This window comes from Arachis hypogaea, chromosome 16 (genome assembly GCF_003086295.3).
Source record: "Arachis hypogaea cultivar Tifrunner chromosome 16, arahy.Tifrunner.gnm2.J5K5, whole genome shotgun sequence".
In the NCBI taxonomy this organism is placed as follows: domain Eukaryota; kingdom Viridiplantae; phylum Streptophyta; class Magnoliopsida; order Fabales; family Fabaceae; genus Arachis; species Arachis hypogaea.
Genome location: NC_092051.1, coordinates 107,376,610 through 107,384,880, shown reverse-complemented (window position 1 = coordinate 107,384,880; position 8,271 = coordinate 107,376,610). Strand labels below are relative to the sequence as shown.

General features: G+C 41.5%; 1 non-coding gene across 1 annotated transcript; it reads right to left on the bottom strand.

Annotated features, from left to right (window-relative positions):
* Window positions 1-1,563: 1,563 nt before the first annotated feature.
* On the bottom strand, window positions 1,564-1,667 carry LOC112759952 (small nucleolar RNA R71). Its single transcript, XR_003180413.1, has one exon. It is a non-coding gene; the product is annotated as a small nucleolar RNA R71 (small nucleolar RNA).
* Window positions 1,668-8,271: the final 6,604 nt, after the last annotated feature.

Here is an 8,271-nt window from a genome sequence, read left to right as displayed (position 1 = left end):
GAACCTTGAAAGAGGAATGAAGAGATCAAGCTAGAAATGCTTTCTCATGCTGGACCAAATTGGGTTTGGATGGGTATGTGACTATAACCCTCTCAATACTTGGTTTGGGAAATGCATGTGGTATAATCAGTGACCATACTTCATCTCTTCTCATGAGCAATTGACCAAGGAATTGGCTATTGATCAAGATTTGAGAGATTGAATTGCAAGAAATTGTAATTCAATCACGTAAGATTGCCAAGGAGATCAATGAGTGCATTGATTGAGGAAGAGATGAAAATGAACTTGATCCGGAGAATTGCAACATCTCCTAAGCCCAATGAACTCCCCATCTCTGATCTTACCCATTCTCTTTAATTTCTGTCATTTACTTTTATGAGCAAATCCCCCATTCCCATTTACAATTCTGCAATTTATTTTCAGTCATTTACTTCCAGTCCTTTAATTCTAGCATTTACTTTTCTGTTATTTACATTCCCGCCTTTTTAATTTCTGCAACTCTCAACCCAAATTCTGGATTCGCTCAACTAGAACACTCTTCTAATTAAAGTTGCTTGATCAATCAATCCCTGTGGGATTCGACCTCACTCTATTGTGAGTTTTTACTTGACGACAACTTCGGTACACTTGCCGAAGGGAGATTTGTTGAGAGACAAGTTTTCTGCGCATCAAGTTTATGGCGCCGTTGCCGGGGATTGATTTTGCATCAACATTGATTAAATTGGAAGATCACTAGATTGAGCATTTTTATTTTGTGAATTTCATTTCTCTGTTTGAATGATTTACTTTTTGTTTTAGTTAACCTTCTTCCCTTCTCCCTCTACTCGTTTATTTTTCTTTGTTATTTTCAATTCTGTGTGCTAACCCACTAACTGTTTGATATATTGCACCACCCACAACTAACAGTAATTCTGACACAAATACTGTCTGCACCTATTTTCTTTGCTTGTACTTGTTGGTTGTATGACAGAGAGAAGAAGCGGGGCTTCAACTTTCTTTGATTCTGAACCTGAGAGAACCTTCCTTAGACTAAGGAGGGAAGCAAAAGAAAAACGTGTAGTTGGTGCTGAAGAAGAGGAGGAACACTTTGAGGAATACTTTGAACCTAACATGGAAGAAAACATGGAAAATCATCATGAAGAAGAGACTCACAACCATGGCAGAGGAGGTGGAGTAAATCATGCTGGGGAGGATAGAAGAGTCTTGGGCTCTTACATCAATCCAAACCCAGGTAATTGTGGAAGTAGTATCCAAAAGCCAACAATCCATGCCAATAACTTTGAACTTAAACCACAGCTCATCACCCTTGTTTAGAATAACTGTTCGTTTGGAGGAAGTGTTCAAGAAGACCCCAATCAACATTTAACCACCTTCCTGAGAATATGTGACACAGTGAAGTCTAATGGTGTTCATCCTGACGCCTATAGACTGCTCTTATTTCCCTTCTCACTCAGAGACAAGGCAGCCAAGTGGCTGGAATCCTTCCCAAGGGAGAGCTTGACAACTTGGGAAGATGTGGTGAACAAATTCTTAGCAAGATTCTACCCTCCTCAACGAATTAATAGGCTGAGAGCTGAGGTTCAAACTTTCAGGCAACAAGATGGTGAGACTCTATATGAAGCATGGGAGAGGTTCAAGGACTTAACAAGGAGGTGCCCACCTGACATGTTCAATGAATGGGTGCAGCTGCACATCTTTTATGAAGGGCTCTCTTATGAGTCAAAGAAGGCCGTAAACCATTCATCTGGAGGATCCTTGAACAAGAAAAAGACCATTGAGGAAGCCATAGATGTTATTGAAACAGTAGCAGAGAACGACTACTTCTATGCTTCCGAAAGAGGGAACACAAGAGGAGTGATAGAGCTAAACAATGTAGATGCTCTGTTGGCCCAAAACAAGCTCATTACCCAGCAGTTGGCTGACCTCACCAAGAAGATGGAGAGGAACCAAGTAGCAGCAATCTCCACTTCGTCAACAACACAAGAAGGAGTGAATGAAGAAGCAGAGGGGGGTCAAGAGCAAGCCAATTACATTGGGAATTCACCAAGGAAAAACTATGATCCATACTACAAGACTTACATCCCTGGATGGAGGAACCACCCAAACTTTGGGTGGGGAAGTGAGAAAGATTGAAACCAAGACCAGAGACGTTACAACTCCAACAACAATGCAGCTCACCAGCAATTCACCCAGAGGACATCTCAACATCCCCATAACAACACTTCTCCACATACTTATCAAAACCAAAACAGCACGTCTGCCCCGAATCACTCATCAATTGATGACAAGCTCTCTAAGATTGAAGCCTTACTTGAAGGAATATGCCAAGAGATTCAAGAAAATAAGGTGTTCAAAGAGGAGGTGCGAGCCAATATCAAGAACCAGGGAGAAACCATTAGGAAGCTGGAATTCCAGGTGGGATATTTAGCTGAGAAGATTTTCAAACCTACTGATAGCTTCCCAAGTGACACGGAGAAAAACCCCAAGGGAGAAGCCAAGAAAGTAAGATGGGAAGATTGCAAAATGGTCACTACAAGTGATCAAGAGATTGAAGACAAGCAAAGCAAAGTGTGCAAACATCCTGAAGACAACTCAACAAAGGAGGAGGATAGAGATCACAAAGAACCAGAAATCTCATAGCAAGAGCTGTTGAAGCTCTATGCACCATTCCCTCAACTGCTCAATGGTGCTGTGGGAAAAAGAATATACTCAAGGTTCCTAGACTTGTTTGCATCTCTGCATGTGAACATACCATTCATCAAGGTAATTCAACAAATGCCTGCATTCATCAAGTATATGAAGGAACTTCTTCCTAGGAAAAGCTCACTCAAGGGAGGGCAGACTATAGTGATGAACAAGGAATGTAGTGCCCTTATTCAACCTGAGTTGCCTACAAAAAGAAGAGACCCAGGAAGTTTTCATATACCTTGTGCCATAGGTGAAAACATGTTCGACAGAGCACTATGTGATTTAAGGGCCAGCATCAACTTACTGCCCTTATCCCTGGTGAAGAGGCTGCAGATCAATGAGATAATGCCCACAGATGTCATTATCAGACTGGCTGACAAAACTCAAAAACAAGCAATAGGAGTGGTGGAAAATGTGTTGCTAAAGGTTGGGAAGTACTTTCTCCCAACAGACTTTGTCATTCTGGACATGGAAGAGAGTCACACTCATCCAATCATATTGGGAAGACCATTCCTAGCCACGGCCAGAGCATTTATTGATGTAGAGAAAGGGGAGCTAATATTGAGAATCCATGATGAACGACTCAGCTTCAATGTTTTCAAACTCTCACAAGAAACAGATCAAGAGGACAAGGAACTAAGCACAAATGATAATGAGACACTGAAGGAGGAAACAAGCACTGAAGCACAGCCAGTTCATTCTGAGATCCCCTTAACTGACAAACAAGGAAAGCAGCAATTGCCACAGCTCAAAGAAAAGTTGGAGGAACCTAAACCTCTAGAGGCAGGTGAAGACAGCACCACAGCTCCTTTAGAAAAAGAGGTCACCAAGGGGACGGCAACCTCAAAAGAAACAAAGAAGAAGGTACCAAGAGGGTGGACGAACAAGAAGATCCCTACGGAAGACTTCTCTCCAGGGGATAGAGTTGTCTCAGCCTACTTCCCAGATATTCCCCCTAATCTCCCTACTGTGCCATCTCAATTACCCAAGGTCTTCACTATCAACAGAGTTCTTTCCCTGGAACTTGTGGAGATTATTGATCCAACCAATGGATACAACTCCACAGCAAGAGGGGAGGACTTTAAGCACTACCAACCACCATGATGAAGGAAAAACGTCAAGCTAGTGACGCTAAAGAAGCGCTTCATGGGAGGCAACCCATGTTTTATATGCTTTCAGATGATAATGAATAAGTCAATCTTTATGAGCTTCAATCCAAACTTAACAAACAATTGGTGAAAATCTTCTTATGCAGAATATAGTGAGGAACAAGTTTGGTGTTCAAAGCAAACCAAGTTGCATGCTAGTCTTGGGAGCTTTGAACACAAAACTTTCATCACAGTGATCCAAACTAAGTTTGGTGTCACCTCATGGTGCCACCAAAATGCATATAAGGACCCACCAATAGTTAGTTAGTTAGTTGGAATTCATAAACAAACAATCAAATCCTTTCTTTCATTTTTATTCTAGCCGTAGATATTTTTTTATGATATTAATTTCCTTATTTCAAATCTTTATAGGAAAGGAAAAGAAGCATAAAAAGGGATTGATTGGACAATTAAATGGGGGAGATTTTGCCACTTAATGAAGAGCAATACACACATGTCTCAAGAGGAAATGCATGGGGAAACGCTGCCATGCAACATTAGAGAAAGAAAACCCTTGAAGACCGAACCAATCACTCTCATTAAAGTGATGATCCTTGTCTTTCCTTCATATACAACCCCATCCGTCCATCTAGTAAACACTCATGCAATCCACACCCTTCACTCACTCATGATTTTCTTATATAAGTGAACCTTAGTGCATGCTCACTCCTCACATCCAAATCCCCACTCTCCACACTTCTATTGGCACACTAAACTCTTCATCACAAATTGCTTTAACCAACCCACTCTTCATCTATCCAAAGCACCAAACCCCCTCGAACAACAATTCAAGTCATGGCATCATCAAGCTCAAAGAGGCAAAAGAGGAAGGGGCCTATGGAGAGTGCTCCTTTTGATGACAAGAGATTCAAGACTGCCTTTCATGAGCATGAATTTGAGCGGATAAGTGCCAGAAGGATATTGCCAGAATTAATCTTCCAAATCAATTCCAATGAATCACCACAGATTTGGAGAAAAATCGAACGGAGGGGGTGGCAATTGCTCACCAGCCCAGAGGGGAAGATCAATGGAAACCTCATCAAAGAATTCTATGCAAATGCAGTTAGAGAAGATAAGACCAAAATCCCAACCTTCAAAAGCTATGTGAGAGGAAGAGAGGTGGACTTCAGCCCAAGTGCCATAACAAAAGCTCTTCACTTGAAATCACCTCATTTTGATGAGGAGAGTTATCAGGCAAGGATAAGTAGAAGCCCCGATAAGGATGAGCTCTCAGAATTAGCATCAGATATCTGTGTCATAGCCACTGACTGGGAGAGGTATTCAGATGGGAGACCAAAATTCATAAAAAGAGGAGACCTTCACCCTGAAGCCAAAGGGTGGTTTGAGCTTGTAAGGAGGTCCATCCTACCAGCTGCTAATAATTCAGAGGTTAACATCAATCGAGCCACTATGGTACAATGCTTAGTGCAAGGTGGGGAAATCAAAGTGCATGAACTCATTGCCGAAGGGATTCAAGAGTCAGCTGAGAAAGCTGACTCAGGTGCCAGACTTTGGTACCCTAGCACCATTCTCCGCTTGTGCAACAAGGCCAAGGTAATATTTGAGGACAGCAGCCCAGACTGGGTGAACCCAGGGAGGCCAGTCACACTCGAGCGAATGGTCTATACCACACCGGCTCAGCAACTAAGAAGGCCACATATAGGAAGGCAAAGGACCCAGGGAGAAGCTCATCAAGAGGAATATCATCAGGAAGAATATCAACAAGAAGAGCATCATGACCCAGCTAACTTGAATATGACTCACCTTCTAAGAGCCATTGAAGATTTGGGACAGAGACATATGGAAGGACAAAAGCAAATACTGTACCGGCTGAGCCAACAGGAAGCATGGCAAAAACAACAAATGGAGCAGCAGCAGGAACAATACTCCCAGCTCACTCAAGCCATCAACCAAGTGAATGAGAGGCAAGAGATTCAAGAGAAGCACTTGCAAGAACTCAACCAGCGGCAGATAGCCCAAATGAAAACTTCCAATGAGTTCAGTGTACTGAATGAAGGAAGGCAACTACATAGGGAGGAGTTCTATGTAAACACTCAAGCCGAGTTGAACTACATGACCAGTAATATGCATCAGCTACACTATGCCATCCCTACATATGATGAGTTCCAAAAAGAATTTGTAGAATAAGAAGAGAGGAAAGTGAAACAGCAAAAGCAGACACTCAAGAAGAAGATGGAAGATAGTGGTTTCTGGAAGAAGCTGCTTGGAAAAGGCAAAGGAAGTGGAAGCACAAGCATTCAAGAGAGACACAATGAGGACAAGCAAGGAGGGGAGCAAGGGCATCCACATGAATGAAAGGTGGTGGAGTTCTTTTTAGTCCATATGCTTATTAAATAAGGAAGATCTTGTATGAAATAGAACCTGCTTCCATGTTATGTTTAAACTTTTTTAAAATTCTGTCTTTTAAGTTTTCCTTCTGAATAGGTCCATGATTTCTGGTTTAAATGTCACTGCACCATTCCCTTATTTACTTGTAAGCTTGTCCCTTTTTATCAAATGAAGAAGAGAATGTTTATGTTTTTAAAAGACCAGAGTAGGGTTCCTAATATGGAGGTGCATTCATGAATCTTTGGGGTAGTCATAAGTTAGCTAAGTTGGTTCAACCACAAGGCTAGGAGGACAAGTATCTATCCTGAATACTTAACTTTGGATATACTCATGAGACTAAGTTAATAACAAGATCCTAAGAAGAGAAAAGGGAAAGAACAATGGAAGTGAAAAACAAAAGAAAAAGAGTAAGCAATAAGGCTAGGCATTAATGGTTTAATCTTGAGGCAAGTGTCTGTGGTGCCCCTATATGAGGGATCTACTTGGATGAATAAGCTCTTAGGGGTGCTTTATCACTTGGTAACTTGGGTTAACTAACCCGAGATTATCAGCTGAAAATCCACTATCAAGAGTAACCCTCACTACAGAGCATTTAGTAACCCAAAGAGGTGCTGGACACCAAGGTCTCAAGAAAAGAAAATAAATAAACTATATGCCTGTGGTGTGTATGTATGGGGGAGAGACTTGAGGGAGTAAGTCCTTAGGGGTGCTTCAACACCTAGCACCTTGAACCAACTGGTTCGGGAGTGTTGGCTGAAAGCTTATCTTAAAGAGTTGCCCCCTTACAGAGCACTTAGCCTAAATAACACAAATAACCCTTGAAATAACAATAAAAGGATCAATGAATAAAAGTCTCATGAGATATAAACAAAGTAAGTGTTTAGGGATATGATAAAGGTCTGAAAGCCAGTAATGGAATGAACCTAAGTTGCTATGCATGAAACCACCATAAAATCAGTAATATGACTTCCACAAGGATGACTCATTCCTCTGGATATTCCATTCATCATTCTCTTGTTCCAGTACTTGCTTAGAGACAAGCAAGCTTTAAGTTTGGTGTTGTGATGCCAGGGCATCTTGGCCAGTTTCACTGACCTTTTCTTTACTGTTTTTAGGTTAGTTTCATGCATTTCTTTAGGAAATAAGCTAGTTTTGGGTAAATATTCACGTACGCCTTGATTCAAGCATACATTGTGCATTTTACATAATTTCATAAGAATTTTTCATAAGTTTAATGACAAATATTATGTTGCATTACTCATGACTTGGACTAGAGCTTTGATGCACTTTATTGCTTGATTTCAGGACCAAAAAGGAAGCAAGAAAAGGGGAGGTAACTTGCAAGATTAATGAGAAAAGTGATTGCCAATAACATTCTCAAAAAGCCATCAATGCCCACGTTAGAGAGTCACATTAACTAAGTTAACGTGAACTCTAACGTAGAGAAGAGAAGTTGAGCCAACGTTAGTGACACTTAACATTGTCACTAACGTTGGCAAGTACTCATAAGTGGCCACATTAGAAGCCACGTTAACCTAGTTAACGTGGCCTCTAACGTTAAAGGGGGAAGAGAAGCCAACGTTAGTGACACTCAACATTGTCACTAACATTGGCCTATGGTGCAAAGTACCACGTTAACTCCCACGTTAACTTGGTTAACGTGGGAACTAACGTAAAGGATGAAGAGTTGTTGACAACGTTAGTGACACTCAACATTGTCACTAACGTTGAAGCAACCACACAACCCCCAAGAGTCACGTTAACCTCCACGTTAACTTAGTTAACGTGGAAGCTAACGATGAGGAATGAAGGATGAGCCAACGTTAGTGACACTCAACATTGTCACTAACGTTGGGATGGCTAAAGATGGCCACATTAGAGGCCACGTTAACCTAGTTAACGTGGACTCTAACGTGAGACCCAGGGGCACATTGGAACGTTAGTGACAATGTTGAGTGTCACTAACGTTCTCGAAGGTTGGCAAGGACCATGTTAGAAGCCACGTTAACCTAGTTAACGTGGGCTTTAACGTGAAATAAGAAGGGGCACACTGGAACGTTAGTGATAATGTTAAGTGTCACTATCG